The sequence below is a fragment of the Rhipicephalus microplus genome, chromosome 6, assembly GCF_043290135.1.
Source record: "Rhipicephalus microplus isolate Deutch F79 chromosome 6, USDA_Rmic, whole genome shotgun sequence".
In the NCBI taxonomy this organism is placed as follows: domain Eukaryota; kingdom Metazoa; phylum Arthropoda; class Arachnida; order Ixodida; family Ixodidae; genus Rhipicephalus; species Rhipicephalus microplus.
The window spans coordinates 167,542,067-167,562,145 of NC_134705.1; the positions used below are offsets into that span (position 1 = coordinate 167,542,067).

General features: G+C 44.8%; 1 protein-coding gene across 1 annotated transcript in view; it reads right to left on the reverse strand.

Moving 5' to 3' along the window:
• The window catches only part of LOC119182319 (uncharacterized), a 192,874-nt gene that overhangs the window by 15,337 nt on the left and 157,458 nt on the right, over positions 1-20,079 (reverse strand). The gene's annotated exons all lie outside the window — the stretch shown is intronic.

Consider the following 20,079-nt stretch of genomic DNA (forward strand, 5'->3'; position numbering starts at 1 on the left):
AGAAAGTTGAGAGACAAGCTGAAGTGATAAACAGAGCTTCGGAGTGGTGAAGAGGAGCGTGGTCTGGAGCCACGTGTATTGTTGGTAGTATAAAAATGTGCACAAGAGACGGGGATGGGTGGTTGGAAGGCCTGTTGGCATAATGGTAGTAACCTCAAGCACATGTGTCATCACGTCCAAAAGTGGCATAACCACGACGTTCATCCTCCTGCCGACGTCGACAGAACCCGGAAATGTGTCCTCGAGTTCCACAGTAGTAGCAAATAGGCCGAGGGGTCTGCCAGGAAGAATGGTAGGTAGGGTTCGGCGGACGGGCGACAAGAGGTGTGACATTGTCGTGATCAGGCACAGGTAGTGGTATTTGAGACAGCGAGGATTGCATTGGAGCAATCTGTGCTTACGAAGCGGGTTGGGGGCAAGGTGGAGCGTGGTGGGAGCTTTCAAATGCTGACACTTCTTTTCTAATAATGCTACGCAGATCGCTAGAGACGAATTGAGCGGGAACATTGTTAGAAAAAGGTGCACTGTAGGCTTCCGATTTCTCACGAATTAAGGCTCGAATGATGGATTGGAGCCCCATACTGTTTGCCAGGCGGTTCTCAGAGAAGTTGGGTCACAGGCAGATTGACTGCACGTCATCAAGCCGCTGGCATACAAAGACGACGTCGGGAACCGTCGAAGTGTTGTGCAAGGCGAGGGCGCTGAAAGTCGTAGGTTCGATACCCTTCAGAAGGTGTCGGACATGATCAGCTTCTGGCATGGGGTCGTCGATACGACGGCAAAGTGCATTTTTCTGGTGATCTAATGAGACCTTGTTTTAACAAGTAGTTGGAAATCATAGTTGCTGCTCTTTGAAGCCGGGAACGTATCTGAGGACCTGTGACTGCCGAAGTCCAGACACAGATATAGTCTGCGTATATTGAGATTTTAATAGTACTTGGCAAGATTCAGCGAGGCGAATTAGTGCAAGATTGACTTTAAACTCAGCACAACGTTACGAGGTAGAAGTAAATGATGCCGTACGTGACTTCTGCGTAATGATTATCATGTTTGAATATGTCGTTTACCTTCGTCATCTATTCACGTCACGTGGTGCCAAATTTAGTATATGTAGAGCTAGCGAAATCACCGCGAGCACGCTATGAGCGTGGTATGTTGTCATGCTCTTACAAGACACGTCTGTCAGGATTATCATGTTTGCACCAGTCATATAATTCGTCATACATGGACGTCACGTAACACCAATTTTGGTGTATGTGAAGCTAGCACAACGGACACGAGCGTATCATGAAGGGCCCAATATACTCCAATGTAGCGTTTACGCGCGCGCACGCTGGGCACAGTGACGCAACGTTAGCAAAACGCGAGCACTCTATAGTCTGACGCCAAGCTCGACCAGCGTACGTCGGTGTGGCCTGACGACAACCGGTGAGAAAGGCGACATGATGCATTTCCAGCCGATGAGTTACCCAGACAAGACAGCCTCTACCTTCTTTCGTGACAGAGTGACGCCGGACGCGCTGAAACGCGCATGCGTCAAAGCAATGCAGCGCGGCGCGCACCTGCGAGTTTATGGCAACACCGGCGTCTGGCATGGCAACACCGGCGTGACGCGATGAAATGAACGCTGGTGAGCACGCGCACCACTTCACGTAAAAATGTATTGGCGCCTTGACTGTGGCATGCATAGTCATCTTTGCACATGACACACATCTCATGATTATTATGTTAGCACCAATCACATACATTGGTCATCCATTGGCGTCACGTAATACCGAATTTGACATATGTGAAGCTTGCGAAACGTGCGTGGGCGCACCATCACTGTGGGACGTAGTCATGTTGTTACTTGACACGCATGTCGTGATTATCATGTTTGTATATGTCATTTACCCACGTCGCCCGTTCGCATCGCGTAATACCGAGTTTGGTTCATGTGAGGCTAGCAAAACGGCCGCGAACGCACCATGAGTGTGGCATGTAGTCATATTGTTACATGACACGCATGTAACTAATTCATGTTAGGGTCTGTCGCTTGTGTTTGCCATGGAATCATGTCATAGCTTATCAATTTTGCAACATGCCATGTGAATGAAAACACCGCAAGAGCTACAGGACCTTGAAATGTGAATCGTGTTATTCGTGACATAAATGTCATGATTTTCAGGTTATGACTAGTCAAATATGTTCTTCATAAAGTCACGTTATTCTGTAGCAAGTTTGGTATTGATACCATTATAAAAACGGCCAGGAAAGCTAAATGCCGTAGGCAGCTAGACAGATAGATAGATAGATAGATAGATAGATAGATAGATAGATAGATAGATAGATAGATAGATAGATAGATAGATAGATAGATAGATAGATAGATAGATAGATAGATAGATAGACAGACAGACAGACAGACAGACAGACAGACAGACAGACAGACAGACAGACAGACAGATAGATAGATAGATAGATAGATAGATAGATAGATAGATAGATAGATAGATAGATAGATAGATAGATAGATAGATAGATAGATAGATAGATAGATAGATAGATAGATAGATAGATAGATAGATAGATAGATAGATAGATAGATAGAAAGAAAGAAAGATAGATAGATAGATAGATAGATAGATAGATAGATAGATAGATAGATAGATAGATAGATAGATAGATAGATAGATAAATAGATAGATAGATAGATAGATAGATAGATAGATAGATAGATAGATAGATAGATAGATAGATAGATAGATAGATAGATAGATAGATAGATACGCTGAATGTCGCCAAAGTTTGCTAAATTTCTTTTCAGCTTATCCTACGCAATTACAATTCATTGCTTTAACTATCATGCAGGCAAGTTAGACGACCTCAACGTCGTAGCTCGGCAATAGTCATAATAAGGGTTCGCTTATCCCGGTCACCTTAAGAACAGGCGCAGGAGCGCGTTTTTTTTTTTTTTCGGGCAGGAGGCAACAAACTATGTTCCACCGCAAATGAACAATCCCGCCTAACGGCCTGTTGAAAGGTCCTCGAGACAATCTGAACATCTGTGGTTAGGTATTCCAGATTGGCGCAAATGATTCCCACGACCTAACGACAAGGAAGCTACCGACTTTTTATAAGTGTTAGGGTAGATGTACCTGAAGCTTAGGTACCTGCCATTATGCGTGCCTTACCTGTATACGCTGAAAGATAGCACCCCGTTGTTCGTTTCAACTATAAAAAAAATCAAGATAGCCTCTGGTCAGATTCTATTTCCTCTATGACATGAATAGAGTGCGCTCGATTGTTCATATTGGTCCCCCAAAGCAGAGTGCTTCATTAAATAAAAAATTGATCACTATAGCACAGGAAAACGTTTGGAAAATAGTGAAAAGGAGTGAGAGTCCTATTTTATAGTCCGTCTATAGTGACGTTCATCGCAGTATTTGAGATGAAGATACCACTACGTGAACCATTAGCTTGCTTATAAATAACCTTATCGCAAGGTAACCTGCAAGGAACACCCTACTAGAAGGAAGGTAAATATGCACCTAATGTGTCTGTGAAGTGTGTTTTATCAGCAAGCACAAATACAGCTGCTCGTTGCTACCACGCAACGCGGAACATCATAAAAATGCTTGGAAGAATAGCGCCAATGTTCGTTTATAACCGTGAGCAGGAGCCTACACCAAAGTCACATCGTCTTCCTCGGCGCCTATCTAAACGCTTTAGTGGGACACTGTCTCATAACACAACCTGCGGGTGCTGAAGCACCGTCTCTGTGTTTTCTATGATGTTGCTGAGTAGTAAAGCTTAAGGCAAGATACATGAACAATGTCTGTAGGCAGTGAAGGGAAGGAGGAGGAAGACTCGAGCTATCTCGTAGGTCACATCTGTCACCTGGCGCAATACACGGTAAAGTCGCAAGTAGCGCAAAAGCTGTTTTTCAGACAGTCCAACGCGCCTAGTCAGAGTCCACAATAGCACAAAAGAACACGGAGTAAAGGAAACTTGGCGACGATGGAAGTTGTAACGCTGCCACTGCTGATCTTGCGATGCTAAAAGGCACTGAAGGGCAACTTCTCATGCACCGCGAGCTCTGGTAATAGCATCGTGGGCGTATTCGGTCGTCGAGTCGACAGCATTTGGAAAGATGGTGTCAAACGGTAAAGTTGGATGACGGCCAAACATGAGATAGAAAGGTAAAAAACCCGCTACATCGTGGCGTGAGGAATTACAGGCAAACTTAATGAAGAGCAATTCAACGTCCCAATCCTGGTGGTCGGATAATACGTACATAGCGAGCATATCAGTTAAAGTCCGGTTGAATCGTTCAGTGAATCCGTCTGTTTCCGGTTGGTAGGCTGTCGTAAATTATGTTTTGTCTCGCAGGCCTGAAGCAGGTCGTTGATAACTCAGGATAGGAAACAGCGCCCACGATCTGTGAGGAGTTGGTGTGGGTCGCTATGATAAAGTATGACGTAGTGTCAGAGAAAATTAGCAAAGACCGTGGCACAGCTGATTGGTAGAGCCCACGCCCCGGGCAATAGTGTACCGGGTTGTGTGATCTGTCACGACAGCTATCCACTTATTCTCAGAAGTGGATGCAGAGAAAGGGCCTACGAGGTCACGACCAAGTCGAAAGAAGGGATCGAAGGGAACGTTAAGTGGTTGGAGGAACCTGGCAGGACTCAAAAGTTTTTTTCGGCGTTGACACTGCTTGCATGAGGCAACGTAGCTGCAGGCCGAGCGATAAAGACTAGGCCAGTAAAATTAACGCTGTACGTGGTCATACGTCCGAGACAGTCCGAGATGACCAGCCGTGGGAGCGTCGTGGAGCTGGCCGGTCACACTTGTGCGTAAGAGGGAAGGTACCACAAGGAGCAGTTCGTGTCCATCAGGGTGGACGTTGTAATGGTAAAATGTGCTATCCTTGGGCTATGATGTTACGTAAGACAGGATCTCGGCACTATTCCTCGCGGTTTTTATAAGCGGAGAGACAAAACACAGGGCGCTTCAACGAACGCCTCAGGCGCATCCACTGGATTCCGAGATAAGGAGTCAGCGTCATGGTGTAAACGGCCAGATTTGTAGAACACCGAGTAGTTGTACTCTTGGAATCGTATTGCCCATCGACCAAGGCGCCCAGTGGGGTCCTTCAGAGATGCGAGTTAGCAAAGTGCGTGGTAATCGGTTGTGATAGTGAAATGTCGACCATGTAAATAGGGCCGAAATTTCGCTACCGCCCAAACGAGAGCAAGGCATTCCGTTTCGGTGATTGGGTAGTTTCTTTCCGCCTTCGAGAGGAGACGGCTGGCGTAGGTTGTAACACGGGCACAGCCGCTTTGATGCTGAGCCAAAACAGCACCAATTCCGTGGCCCCTGGCACCGGTGCAGGCTCCTGTAGGGGCGGCAACGTCAAAATGATTCATAACAGGCAGTTCTGTTAGCAATGTATTAAGTGTAGAAAATACCGTAGCCTGCGCAGCCCCCCATGTGAATGAGATATCCTTCTTCAGTACGTTTTTGAGAGGACGGACTACTTCCGCAAAGTTGTTCACAAAAAGTCGAAAGTACGAGTACAGACCGAGGAAGCTGCGGACTTCCTTAGTGCCGGTCGGAACGGGGAAGTTACACACGGCTTGCACTTTATTGGGATCAGGGCGTACACCAGAGGAGTCGACAAGGTGACCCAACATGTTTAGTTGCTGGCTTCTGAAGTGGCTCTTGAACGAGTTCAGTTGGAGACCGGCGTTGCGAAAAACAGCCAGTATTGAGAATAGGAGGTCGAGGTGGGTTTCAGAGATTAGAGAAATTACAATAATGTCGTCAAGGTAACATAGACAAATTGACCATTTGAACCCACGCAAAAGAGAGTCCGTCATCCACTCGAAGGTGGCGGAGCATTGCATAACCTTAAACTGGTAAAGACCATCAAGCGTGACAAAAGCGGTATTTTGGTGGTCCATGTCGTCGACAGCAATTTGCCAGTGCTCTGATCATAGATCAATAGAAGGAAAATACTTGGCGCCGCGAAGACAATCCAACGCGTCGTATATGCGCGGGAGCGGGTAGATGTCTTTTTTAGTGATCTTGGTCAGATCCCCTTTCAACCTTGTGCCAAGGGACCTCCTTCTGTATATACAAATAAAGATTTTTGATGATTTGATGTCTGTAGTCAACACAGAATCGCCAAGTGCTGTCCTTCTTTTTGACAAGAACTACAGGGGAAGCCCATGGACTACATGATGGCTCAATTATGTCTCCGGCGAGCATTTTCTCGACTTCTGCTTGAATTGATTGACAATTGGTTGGAGATACGCGGTATGGCCGCCGATGAATAGGGGACGCACCGCCGGTGTCAATACGGTGCTTTACAGCACTGGCTTGACCTAGTGGATGATCACAAAAGTCAAATACGTCCCAGTATGACTCAAGGACGTGAAGGAGTGTGTCAGCTTGATGCGGAAAACGGTCTGACGCGATCATTTTTTAAACGTCAGTAGACAGGCTTGCTTTCGAAGATCGAGCATGCGTGTAGCTGCAGTGTCCAACATCGTTCGAAGACACTGAGATGACGCATTCGTCAGAGGGAGTGAGCATTGCAAGGGCAATTACACGCGGCAGCACTTGTGGACAAAGAGCAAAGTTGCGCACAGGAATGGAGGCGCTGTTTTCACGTAACTCAATAACAGTGTGTGGTAAGGTAACGCTGTTAGGCAAGAGAATGGATGTGATGGGCGTGAGCACATAGTCGCCATCGGATACAGGTGGTGAGGGCGTTACGGTGGTGCAGGTCAGAGTCTGGGGTGACAAACAGACATGTTCAGCAGAGCCCATACGACATACGAGCTTGGGGTGGACTGGGTGGATCAATCAGATACGGTAGGTCAACTTGCACAGTACCAGCTTAACAATCGATGAGGGCAGAATGAGTGTACAAACAGTCAAGACCGAGGATCACATCATTGGTGCAGTGAGAGAGAACAGTGAAGAGAACTGAAGTTTGGCGGCCGGCCATAGTAACGCGTGCAGTACAGACACCAATAACAGAAGCCGTAACGCTATGAGCAACACGAACAGTGCGTGAAGGGGCTGGAGTAAAGACTTTCTTTAAGCGGCCATAAATGTGCAGGCTCATCACAGAAATATGGGCGTTAGTGTCCACCAAGGCTTTAACAGGTAAACCATCCACTTCAACGTCGATCAGGTTCTGACTGGTCGGGAGCGTCAACAGAGGAATCGGAGAGCAAGTCGTATCAGCAGCGTCACCTCCAGGAGCTGCAGCCGTTAGTTTTCCGAAGAAAATCGCCGTGCAGAAGATGGGGATGGGGAACGAGGTGGCGGCGGATACCGGGAAAATCTACGTCGAGGTGAAGACGAGTGACTGTACTGGGCAGTGGTTGTAGTGGTCGGGTCGTAATTAGCTGAGCCATCACGCCGTGGTGGTTGTTGGCCATACAGATGGGCTGGTAAGTGGAGGTTGGGGAAGCTTGAGTTTGCCCATATACGGTGAGGCCCACGTGCTTTAGCAATGGCGGGAAATGCGTCCAACTAGTTCACATCGAAAGCAAATTGGTCCGTCGTCTAGCGTCCTCCACGCATTTGGGTCACGGGTACGTGGAGCACGGCGGCGATAATTCTGGTGGTGGCTGGAGGTAGATGAACTGACAGTGTCGGGGCGGTGCACAGAACATACCGTGTGAATACCTGTGTTGGCTAGTTCTTGGCGAACAACGGTCTGTATTGACGAAATGGTTGGCCGAGGATAACTTGGTGCTAGTGCTCTCAAGGGTACCGGTGGCATGGCCTCAATTTCACGGCGTACGATTCTCGTAATGTCACCGGAGTGTGAATGGCGCTGGGTCGCTACAGGGAGATCTTCGCAAGTTGACGTCGCAGCAGTGTTGGGAAGGTGCGTAAAGTGGCGGGTAATGCGACGACGTTTAGCCTCTTGAAAGCGTTGGCACTCCAAGATAACATCTTGCACGGTGGAACAGCCTTCGCAAACAAGGAGGTTAAATGCATCGTCTGCAACTCCCTTGAGCACGTGCGCTACCTTGTCGGCGGCTTCAGCCATGATTCGGTCAACATTACGACAAAGGGTCAGCACATCTTGTACACACGCCAGGTGAGACTCCGTGGACGTCTGAACGCGTGTGCAAAGTTCCTTCCTGCAAGGCCTGCTTGCAGCCGGCAGACTGACCAAACAACCGGTTTAACTTGGTCTTGCATACGTCCGAGCTCGTGATCCGCATCCCCACTGTTAGAAACCACGCCTTGGCCATTCCTTGCAAATAAAAGATGATGTTTGCTAGCGTGAAGATTGGGTCCACCTGTGATTTTTCACTGACGAGCTCTTAGAAGTCAAGCCACTCATGCACGTCCTCACCGTCCATTCCCGAAAAGTTGCCGGGATCGCTGGGTGGAGCGGCCACGAGAAAGACAGGGGAGGTCAGCGCCGTTGATGCATTGGGCGCGGCAGTTGACGAAGCGTCGCTGCCGGTGGACATGTTGGGAGCAGAGACTAGGCGTCCGCTGCGTGACTCCTTCATGCGTTGTAACCCAGTATCTTCCACCAAAATGTTATGTGAAGGCACACGGGAAACTAGGCGTTTGAAGATATATTTACACAGCACCAATGCGCAAGCCAAGATGGAGCCCAAGAGCTGTAGATGTAGATGTAGTTGTAGATCTTAAACTCGCAGCTCACATCCACCCTGGGGCATCGGCCGAAAATTGAATAGCTTACCAAAAAAACGAATGTATATAAGTAAATACTGGCGAAAAGGTAATTACCAAAAAGTTGTTTTTTGTGAATTAGTTTAAAAAAATATTTTGATGAATTATTTCCTACCGACTGAGCAATAAATGACTGATATCAATGAAAATTTTTATATAGCCTGGATAGGTTAACTGAGAACCATTTGGTATTGAGGTTATTAAGTAAATCTCTTACACTTTACAATAAAATCTTGCACGGCCGCACACACTTTCCCGTTGCTCTACCCTAAGGGTATGTGCACCTAGGGACAGTAAATTTTACGTTGTCAAAGCTAAGCCAAGGATTCGTAATGGTATTTCTAGTATTACCTTTCTTAATGTCAGAACCTTTCTACAAGAGATGAATAAGCGCTCCACTGTTTCCTCTTCTCCACAAGAAGAATAAAGTGAGGTGGGAGTCAAGCCTGCTCTAAAGAAATAAAAATTCAACGGAGGAATACGACAGCGTCATCGAGTGTTTAAAGCATCCAGGCATTGTTTATGACATTAGGAAGTTTTCCAGCGTGTCATTAGATGGTTGAAATCTAGAGAATTTTTGAAAGATGGTGTAGATAGTTTTCGCATCATCATTTGCCTCCGAAATCTAGAAGCTACTATAGAGGCTGTTGTGGAGGTAATATTTATAGCTGGTCCGTCTGACGCCGCTTTCGCTAGTGCATCAGCTGTTTCATTTAGAGTTATGCCTTTATGTTTCGGCACCCATACTAATCGCACCTGGGTTAAGTGATTCGCTACTAGGGAGTTGAATTTGCCTAATGCTGTCGGATCACCGGATGCCGTGAGCGCACTGCAGACCTAAGGAGTCTGTAAATATTACGGTGGAATTCATTGATGTTGGCAGTTTTCGAAGAGCCAATACTTCGGCTAGAAATTCTGCAATAAATGTAGGTGTGAAATCTAAAATTTGGAAGGAAAAGGACAAGTCTAGAACGGGGCAGAATATACTGATGCCACTCTTTTCATCTCGCTGTGAAGCGCCCGTCACAATGACGACATGTGCTTGCATACCTAGCAGGTAATCCTGCAAAGTAGCTCTTAACAAATTACTAGGCAGGTGTTGGGCACTATTAACGAAAGCGTCATCAAAGTTTATTTGGAGAGAACTTGTGGAGCTACGAAATGACAGGACCTCGGTAATTTGCGCGGATAGTGGGTCGCGAAGAGATTGTACAAACTTTACTTGAGGTGTGTGAAATCTAGGCCAATGACAATTAAAAAATAAACCAGTTCGCGCAATGAAAACTGTTTCTTTACGCCTCCAATGAGATTCAAATGCCCTTAAGTACATTTTCACAAACAATTATTTGAATCTCGTGAGGAGTGAGGGAATTCTAGCTTCTTTATATAAAACGTTATTCGATACAAAGTTAGGTAGCCCTAACCGCAGGCGCAGTGCCTGTTTCTTCTTCTGAAGAAGGGGACGTAGCTTATAGGCAGGTGCCCCGGAGTATGAGACCCACCCAAATTCTAGAATCGGCCTCACATACATGCGGTATATTAATAATAACGTGGCTCTGCGCATTCCTAATCGCCTGTTGCTTATCCTCCGTAATAGGCCGACTGCCCGAACACCCTTTGCCGCAATATATTCGATGTGGTTTCCCCGGACTATAGAGCTGTCTTATATTACTGCTAGATATTTGATGATTTGAACTTGTGGAATGGTATAAGTTTTGTATGAGAGAAATATGTATATTGGGTCTTTAATCGGAAATGCTAATAATGCAGACTTGTTCACGTTTAGAGATAGATGAATAACGTCGAGCCAGTGCTCTATTGGAGATAAGTATATTTGGAGGTTTTGATAGAGAGCGTGAATGTCATGAGCGTACAAAAAGAACGCGATATCGTCCGCATATACATACGTCTGAAGATTCTCATTGCATGAGATCAAGCTCATTTAAATATTGAATACTAACGGAGACAGAACAGCGCCCTGCGGTACTCCTTTTTTTCTCTCTATAAGTACTTCACGAAACACCATCTTGCGAACAGTAAAATGTTCTATTTCCTAAATATTCTGTTATCCACGCTTCTAAATAATCCGGCAAAATTGATTTCTCTCAGACCACTGACTAGTCCACGATGCTCGACACTATCATACACTTTTGTTATGTCCAGGGTAACTAGAGCCGCGTACTGCCCTTGACGCCGCGCCAGATGTATGCGACTCTCAAGGTCGATATGCGCTTGCCAAATGGAGCATCCCTGCCTGAATCCAATTCGACATGGGCGAAGAACCCTGTCACTATCGACAAAATTTTGTATTCGAACATGCACTACTCTCTTTATTACTTTACAAAATTGGATGTTAGTGCAATTGGCCTGATATTGTCTAAAACGTAACCTTCACCTGGTTTTTTATAATAGGTATATTTTCGCGATTTTCCATTCAGAGGGAATGCAAGCTTTCTTATCGAATAATTTATTACACTAAGTACGTCCTCCCGTGACTTATCGAATAAAATTTGCAGAATTGCTGAAGTGACTTCATGCGGGTCTGGAGCCACCATAAGATTTTTTCTCATAACATCGGCCCCTTCCTCTATCAATATTTCAGCGAAACTGTCACTTGATCGTGAGATTACAGGAGGGGGATAAACATTAGTCGAGAATCTTCTTTCCAAGCCTTGAGCTATACTTTGCAATGACTGCTTCAATTCCTGAGGCGATAAACTTATAGATTCAGGATTTACTGCTTGGGGAATTAGATGGGCTTAGTTGTAAGTCAACTCCACGCACAACGCCTTTGGTGCATGCAAAATGGGGTTGGATATATGCCCAAACCGGTATATAGGCAAATGAAGCGCATTTCAAGAGATTCGCTACACAATTTTTGACTCGTGACTGGCACACGATACCTCCACGGCGAAACTGTCGTACCTCGGTGATGCTTTAGTACTCAAAGGTTATCGCCCGAGGCGGCTCCTGAATCGCCTAAGGGCTGTTAAACCAGATTGATCCATTACCGAAAGGCACTAGTGCAACGGGAATGCTGCTAACACAATTGTGTAGAAAGAGATCGATTGGAATCGCATCTGATCAAAGAGAGGCTGTCCATGCCGAACTGCTTTGCCCAGGAAAATTCCTGGCCATTGCTACGATCCCTTGACAATTCCTGAAAGTAAACTAACATAAAATGACAGATAAAAATATACTTAAACGATATCAAGCTACCCGATCCTTAACAATCAAAACCATCGGAACGGAGTACCATGCAGCGAAAAATGGCGCTTTGCTTTTTTGCACGTGTGCACGGGCAAGCAGGCACCACCTAGCTAGTCATCTTCTTCTTCATCTTCTAGATGAGTTGGACATAACAGTATTTATAAAAATTACCGCACACACGTGCATCAAACATCCGTACGTGCTTCATATTAGTAGTTATAAATAGTTGCGTAAGGATGCCAGTAGCTACATGAATATTAGCAACACCAGAAGCGTAAGCTGATTGAAGAGATGATTTCAGCATTCGTGCATGCGAAGATGGTAGCCCTTAACACTGTTACACAAATCAACTTCAGTGCAAGGTGCCTAATTTTTACGTTAACCCGACGTGACGCTTGTATCAGAGCTGTAGTTATAAGTAACGTATATCAAACTTGATAGCCTGTACTGCGGCCACATTCGGTGTTGCACAATGTTGCGTGAAAAGCATTCACATTCGAAGCATGTAATGCATATGTTCAACTAGTGTCCTGGCCTTTCCCAAATCTTCTAAAGATGCAGCAGAAGAATCTTGTGTATTCTTTAAAAATTTTGCGTTACGGTACACTTTGTGCTCAATGTGAGCGCTGCTCTAAGCGTGTTTTGATTGCACAAAGTAATTAGGCGCAGATATGGGCAAAGATACGAACGCAAGAACAGCTACAGAAGAATATTTACTTTCACACAATTTTTTTTCTTATAGAAAATGCCATCCAGGTCCTTTATGTCAATGAAGAAAGCCTATTTCTCTCTGCAACGATGGAAGTGGGTAGCTTCCGCATTTTTATGCCGCAAAGGCAGCCAGCGATAATTCATTGCAGAAAAATTCGACTTTTTAAAGACCGGAACAATACGACAGATCATTGGTTCATCACCCGAACTAAATCTGAATCTAATCTGAATGTGAAGTTAAAGTGTCCTAGGTGCGTGCATAAAGTAATATGACACATTTATGAAAAAAATCTTGGTGCATTTATCCACCACCAAGCCCCAAACTCGACAGATCCGAAGTGATGGACTGGAGGCAATCGCAAACTCACACCTTCCTTAACCCCATTCATTTTAAGAGGATATACCTATATTTCTATCCAGATGATAACTGCAACTTGTTTGACTGGACTCACGCACCACTTAGGCACGTTCTCCGGGAATGAGCAGTTCTAGCAGAAGAAAATGGAGTCTCCACAGAAGATGCTGTGGCGCGGTGCACAGCTGCGCTGCGCAGCTCCAACCTGCAGGATCAACTGTGGGCCATCCAGCAAGCCAGCGAGGTGGCGAGTGGACAGAGTCTCCAGTTCTCCTGGCCACAGATCTGCCAGACTGATTAATAAAATTGTAACCACCACCATAATTTTACGATAAGAATTTTATGCGCTCAGACGCCACAAAGGGTTGCGTCATTAGAAGCACGTGAGCCGTTTATGTCTGGATTCCTTGAAATCCAACTACGGCGATTTTTACACCATGTCAGGATAATGGTTCTTTTATGTTCCTTAGTCAACCTGCTCACGCGCCCGATAACTGAAATGCTCAAAATTTCACAAAATACTTTTTAATTACCGAAAAACCGCAACCGAAACCGACACCGAAACTCAACTGAGGGTGCTTTTATGTGTGACGTAAAGATTTGCTTGACGCTGCCGGAACCTGTTTGATTGCACATAATGCCTGCCCCGCCGCGGTGGACTAGTGGCTAAAGTACTCGGCTGCTGACCCACAGGTTGCAGGATCAAATCCCGGCTGCAGCGGCTGCATTTACGTTGGAGGCGCAAATGTTGTAGGCCCGTGTGCTCAGATTTGGGTGCACGTTAAAGAACCCCAGGTGGTCCAAATTTCCGGAGCCCTCCACTACGGCGTCTCTAGTAATCATATGGTGGTTTTGAAACGTTAAATTCCACATATCTGCACATAATGCCCGCCAGAAGGCACTACGTGTCTACGCCATCCTGTGTTATTGGCTAAAACGCTTACGCTTATATGATTAATATATGGCGAATCGTGTGTGGTTCACAACGAACACCAATTGCCACCTATCACACGCCCACCAACTCGTAAAATAAAATCGCACACTCAACCAAGGAAGCGCTAACCAAAGCCACACAATCCATAGCAGACAAGCAGACGATGCAGTGGCACTTCAGTATCGTCACTTCCGCCAGGCAAAACTCAACGTCACACACACAATGTTGCCATTAATTCTGGCAAGCGAAGTGAGCGTTTCAAGGCAAGCTATAAAATTTGTTTAAAAGAATCTGCGAAATTCTCAAGTCTGCAATTTGGCATGAATGGTGCAAACGTGCAAATGAACGTACCCAGTGAATTTCATTAAGATTCACAGACCTCGAAAAATTACCAGAGTTGGCCTTTAATGCTTATAACTGTAAAAAACGTCTTACATCAATGAATGCGCCCTTTCGTTTCCAATACAATGTGCTTCCAAGCTTGCAGCACCTGTGTGCTGCACTGGTGTTCCGCTGCTCCATTATTCTGAAGATGGATTGTAAGGAACATGTGCTTTCTGTAAAAACAGTTCACTTAGACATAACATTGTTGAACAGACACAATCAGGTATATAGCGAAAATTGAAATTGTTCGGTGGCAACCGGAAACGCTTGAAAGAACACGTGTGTAAATTTTGTCGCATGAGATCCGGCACTTCAGTGAAAAGTATCGGCTGATATATAGAGCCTTAAAATGAAGTTCGTAATCACCGTTTTTCTGCTGTGCATCATCATGTCGATAACTGTTGAAGGTAAGCCTGACCTTTTTATGAGCGGATTTGTTTTTCTACTAATGATGCTACCAACACGATGATCAAGGTGTTCAATGGTTGGTGGGGTATGTCGACCAGCGATTGGCTCTTCGATCTACTGATAGTGGATCCACCAATCTGAATGATATAGTCACATCCCTTTTTCAAGTGTTGTTTTCACCTCAAGGCACGTGTAAGTGCTGCCTTGCGCAACCGCGCCACTCAACTGAGCACCATAAAGATAATCGAATAACCTTCCATTGTGGTTACATACTCAGTGCGATAATTACAAATTTTTCTGAAAATTACGTGTTCCCTAGCGATAACGCTGGAGCCCCGCTGCGGTGGTCTAGTGGCTAAGGTACTTGATTGCTGACACACAGTTCACGAGATCAAATCCCGACAGCGGCGGCTGCATTTCCGATGGATGCGGAAATGTTGTAGGCCCGTGTGGTCAGATTTGGGTGCACGTTAAAGAACCCCAGGTGGTCCAAATTTCCGGAGCCCTCCACTACGCTGTCTCTAGTAATCATATGGTGGTTTCGGGACGTAAAATTCCACATATCAATCAGCGATAACGCTGGATAATTCGAAGGCACATGTATGAAGGCTGACGTGCGTCACTGTTTGTCAGTGGATCGATGGTTGACGCTCTGTTGGCTGCTACCACTGCCTGTGCGTACCGCTGTAATGTGACTTTCCGTTCACTGGCCACAAGTACAGCCAAATAAACAGCTTCATCTTAGACCTACAGTCTGCTCCCTTAGTCCACGTCACCACTCCGTGAGAACATAAGAAAACTCGTTTTCGCCGCAAGGGATGACGGGTCATGTCATTTCGCTCAGTATGATTTTGTACGTTGTCTTCGATGATGCAATGTAGGCGAGAATTTCGAAGGTATGTTTCGGTTCACATCCGGATTTCGTTGGTATATTGCCGGTAATTTGAACCTAAATGCTTGGTAAGTGTAGTAGTGGGCACCATTCTTTAACACATTATAATCTGCATGGATTGAAGCTGTGGTCCCCTCAGTTGGGTTTGTATAAAGCAAATAAAATTAAAAAGTGTAATACCAACTGCTTGCAGCCGAATGCACTTTTAATTCACCTCACGTTGAACGACTTCCTATATCTACGCCAAATAAGGTTGAGTTAACACGAAAATGTCTCTTTCTCAGAATATGTTAGGACTCATTTTTTTTATTATTCCGCCACCGTATCTTCGAGGTTATGTACTTTGAAAAGGTCCACACCTGGCAAGTCTAAAGCACCGATCGCTTGAGCACTATCTGCACAATAAGCAAAAACAAAAGAATTATGTTCCACGCATATATACCCATTATATTTTTGAAAACTAAGCCACAGCCTTTCCTAAAGCAACTATGAAAAAAATATGTGGTTCATAAGGGTATTCCTGAATAAGTATTAAATTTTAGTTCACATATTCTTTCCTTCGGTTTAGTACATTCATCTCCTGTTGACGTCGAAACTGTAGTTATCCTGGAACCTGCCATGGGTTCCTCACTGATTTGATCATATGTTTGTGGTTACACTTACAGAATATTTTATGAAATCCGTGTTTGTGGAGGTGATTGTGTTCAAAATGTATAAACACCAGAGATGCCCGTTACCACCTTGTGCAAGTCTTCATATCGCATTACGCTTCCTGTAGAGAATTGCAAATAAAAAAAAACTCTAGTAGAACAGCTTTTAGTACAGTTTAGCATTCTAGGTGACATCTTATATTTTATAATTTCCTGCAATCAAGTTAACGTTTGCAAGTTTCCCGTCAAAACTATGTAGTTCTAATTTTGAAGTAACATCTCGCTAGAACGGTCACGAGCTTCGCCAGAAAAACTGACAATGCCATCAGACTAATAAGAAGGGTTGCCAATTGGAAACAAGAACTTGGAGAAGATAACCTCGTAATGTTGGTGCACGGCTTTGTGATGTGTCATTTCACCTACGTTGCAGCCATGCACAACTGGCAGAGGTCGGAACGTGACAAGCTCAACACGTTAATCACAAAAGCAATCAAAAGAGTTCTCGTACTTCCTATGTACTTAAGCATGAATAGACTGTTCCTTCTCAGCATGCATAACACGCTGGAAGTAATTGCGGAGGCACAGGAAAGGGCGCAATTTGCCATGCTGTTCACCACACTTTCTGGTAGAAACATCCTGCGGGATCTGGGGATTCCAACGATAGAAATAAAGTCTTACTTCTGTAGCATTTCTCGTCAACAACGAGAAGAAACTACCGTTGTCCCCATCACACAGAATGTCCACTCAAAGCATAACGAAGGTAGAAGTCGAGCCAGAGCAAAGGCTCTACTACAAAGGACTCAAGAACATGCCGGGGACTGCTCCTGCATCGACACCGCCCGATATCCCGAGGAGAACGCGTATGCGGCAGTTAGCATCAAACACAAAGGTGGTATCAGCAACTCGACAACGGTCCGGACGGCGGTGGCTGAAATAGCAGAGCAAGTGGCAATTGCATTGGCCTTGCTGGATAACAGGAGGTCCCCAATTTACAGCGACTCGAGATCAGCGGTCCAAGCATTCGCCAAGGGAGCAATATCAGAACTAACCTTGGGAATTCTTCGCGAGAAAGAAATCGAGCCACAAAAACTTGTTTGGTTTCCAGCTCGTATTCGACGCATTGAGGGAGCTCCGCCCAAACTCAGCGAGTCAGCCCACATAGCTGTACGAGGACTAGTAAACCGCGTAGCTACGTGGCACTCATGTCTTTGAGAACCATGACCTTTCCATCTCGTATAATGAATTGACAAAACATTTTAACATGGCGCGGAGACAATACCCTCCACCGCACAGAAAACTAAGCAGACCTCAAGCTCTGACACTCAGGCTTCTTCAGGTGACGGCTCACCCTAATTTCGCGTCTTTGAACAAATTTTATCCCAAAATACAGCCAACAAATACATCTTCGTACTGCCCCAACATAGCTACCTAAGAACATTTGCTCTGGCGGTGCCCCGCGTTACGCTGTGGGGAAGTCATCACGCCGTCAAATTGGGAGGGTGCTTTTGAAAGCTCCGGACTTAAACAACAGCTATGGGCAGTCCATCGGAGTCACGACGCAGCAGAGACTTGGACTTTCTGTTCCTACGTGGGAGCAGCCTGCAACAAATTAAATCACGTTCTGAAGGACCAAATAAAGTTCGTCCATTTATCTCGCCAAGACTAACCATATCAAACATTCAAACGAGAAATCCATAAAAAACTACGTTCTTGCGATGAACTTTATTATCACGTCTAAAAACATACTGATTTTACATAAAATGTCCAGTCTCACAGTTGTGCCTTAAATTCCCTCTCTCCCGTTTGTTGATTTCCATAAAAGCACTTTGAAACAAAAGCACTTGACAATGCTCGGAGAACAACCAAACGTTTTTTTTTTTTTGAAACGCAAAGGTGCCCCTTTCCACCGGTACAGGCTCTAGAAAAATGAATGATAGACCACTGCGTTCGTTTTAAAGTAATGAACGATATAAAGTTTTCTGACACAGTTATCGCCTCAACATCCGGCTGAAGGCATTCACATCTCATTGACTACCGAATATTGTGTTTTCACGACCTAAACAGAACACTTCGCGTAGCTCATTCTAATATCTTCAAGTACCGTTTTCTGTCATATTCATTGCAGCTCTATATTTTCCTGCTGTGTAAGATTCCCTCAGATGACAGTCTTGTAAGTTTCCAGCCTAACTAGAACTGTGCAAATAGCAAAATTTTGGGTGCGAAGCAAATTTAAATTTCAAGTTTGAGTGCAAACTCAATCAAATATTTCTGGAACAGTTGTCGATGACTAGTTTAACATTCTTCAAATAGTTCGAAGCACAATCTTGAAAAAATGCTGGGGAGGATCTCTACGTACACTCCTATAAGATAGAAAGACGAAATGGTTTGTTTTGACAAGGTTGGCGCAGTGTTGGTAGGCCGGTATTCTCTTATCTTCTTATCAAGGAATAGGCAACGCAGAGGCCATATTACACCAATTTACATCATTTGGTGCATCTAACACGGTTATCATAACACTTTACACACGAAACCAAAAGACGCTATTCATTCTGCCTCTTTCAACCATCCACTTTCGTGAAGGCCAATCAATTTGGCAGACAAAGCTGCACTCCCTTTGATTTCGAAGTTGCTAATCTGCCTCATGAACATCAAAATATAAAATATTCGGTGATTTTGGTGTTTTAAATATTTGGCGTCCGATGTTTCGGACTTTCTCCTATAATTTCCAGTCACTAAGTGTAATAATACACGCCCTGTTTTGTCGCATCTGTCATCTTTATGGTTGGAAAATCATTTTCTTGGGACAATGCATTTGTGACTGTAGGTCAAGGTGAAGGGCAGGTTTTCCGCATTGCGATACTGTTATGGGGCAAAGCACAAAACTATTTGGGGGTTCACCATTAATCGATTATTTAACGTTTTTCTCTTCGCGAACTTCAAATATTTCGAATAGTAAAATTTGGGTGCGAATGCGATTGAATAGCAAACACTATACAAAAAATGTTTAAAAGTTCGAGTATTCGCAAACCCATATTTCAATCCCTTTTCCCCCAGAGTAGAGCTTCATCTCAATCTGAGCAAAGTGGACGCGTTTCTCGTTTTACGCCAAGTGGCTGCTTTATTTCCCTCTATTTTACTGTTTGTCCTCAGATACCACTGGTGAACACCTTGCCAACTCCTAAATAGATTCTTGTTAACGTGACCGCATTACAGAGCGCTTGCCTGGGTCACTTCTTTTGTGTGTCTCAGTGCCGAACATAGCCTCGTTTCTACTTCTTAATGCAGAAAAAACTAGGACAAAGGTTCGCTTCACTAATATTGAACACCTCGTCCCACCAAAACTTTTTTTGCGTTTGCATCAGCGCCGTTGGTGTTGAGCAAAAAGCCGGAACAGGTGGAAGTCACAAATGTCATGCGTCAAAGCCAAAAACAGAACGGGGCGTTCAGCGCGGCTACCTGATGTTCCACCAGAGAGACAGGCCAGTGGTTTTGTTTCTTGAATGTATGGAAATTTCACCATACAATTCTCTTTGTTATTCGACTAAAATTCATGAGTAAACACTTCATACTTTCAGAACAAAACAAAACCACCTCATTCAGGCGTTAAATAAAGGAGAAGTCGTGTTCAACAATGTGATACCGCGTTACAGCAGAATATTAATGCATCCGGTGTTCCTCTATACCAACATGGGTGACATAGAGTGGGTTGCTTATAGGCCCAGCCCATTCAAAGTGCTCACTCGTAACTAATAATTATCACCAGCAGATTATCAACAAATCGTACAACACCGTTGGAGTACGTATTTCATTACGG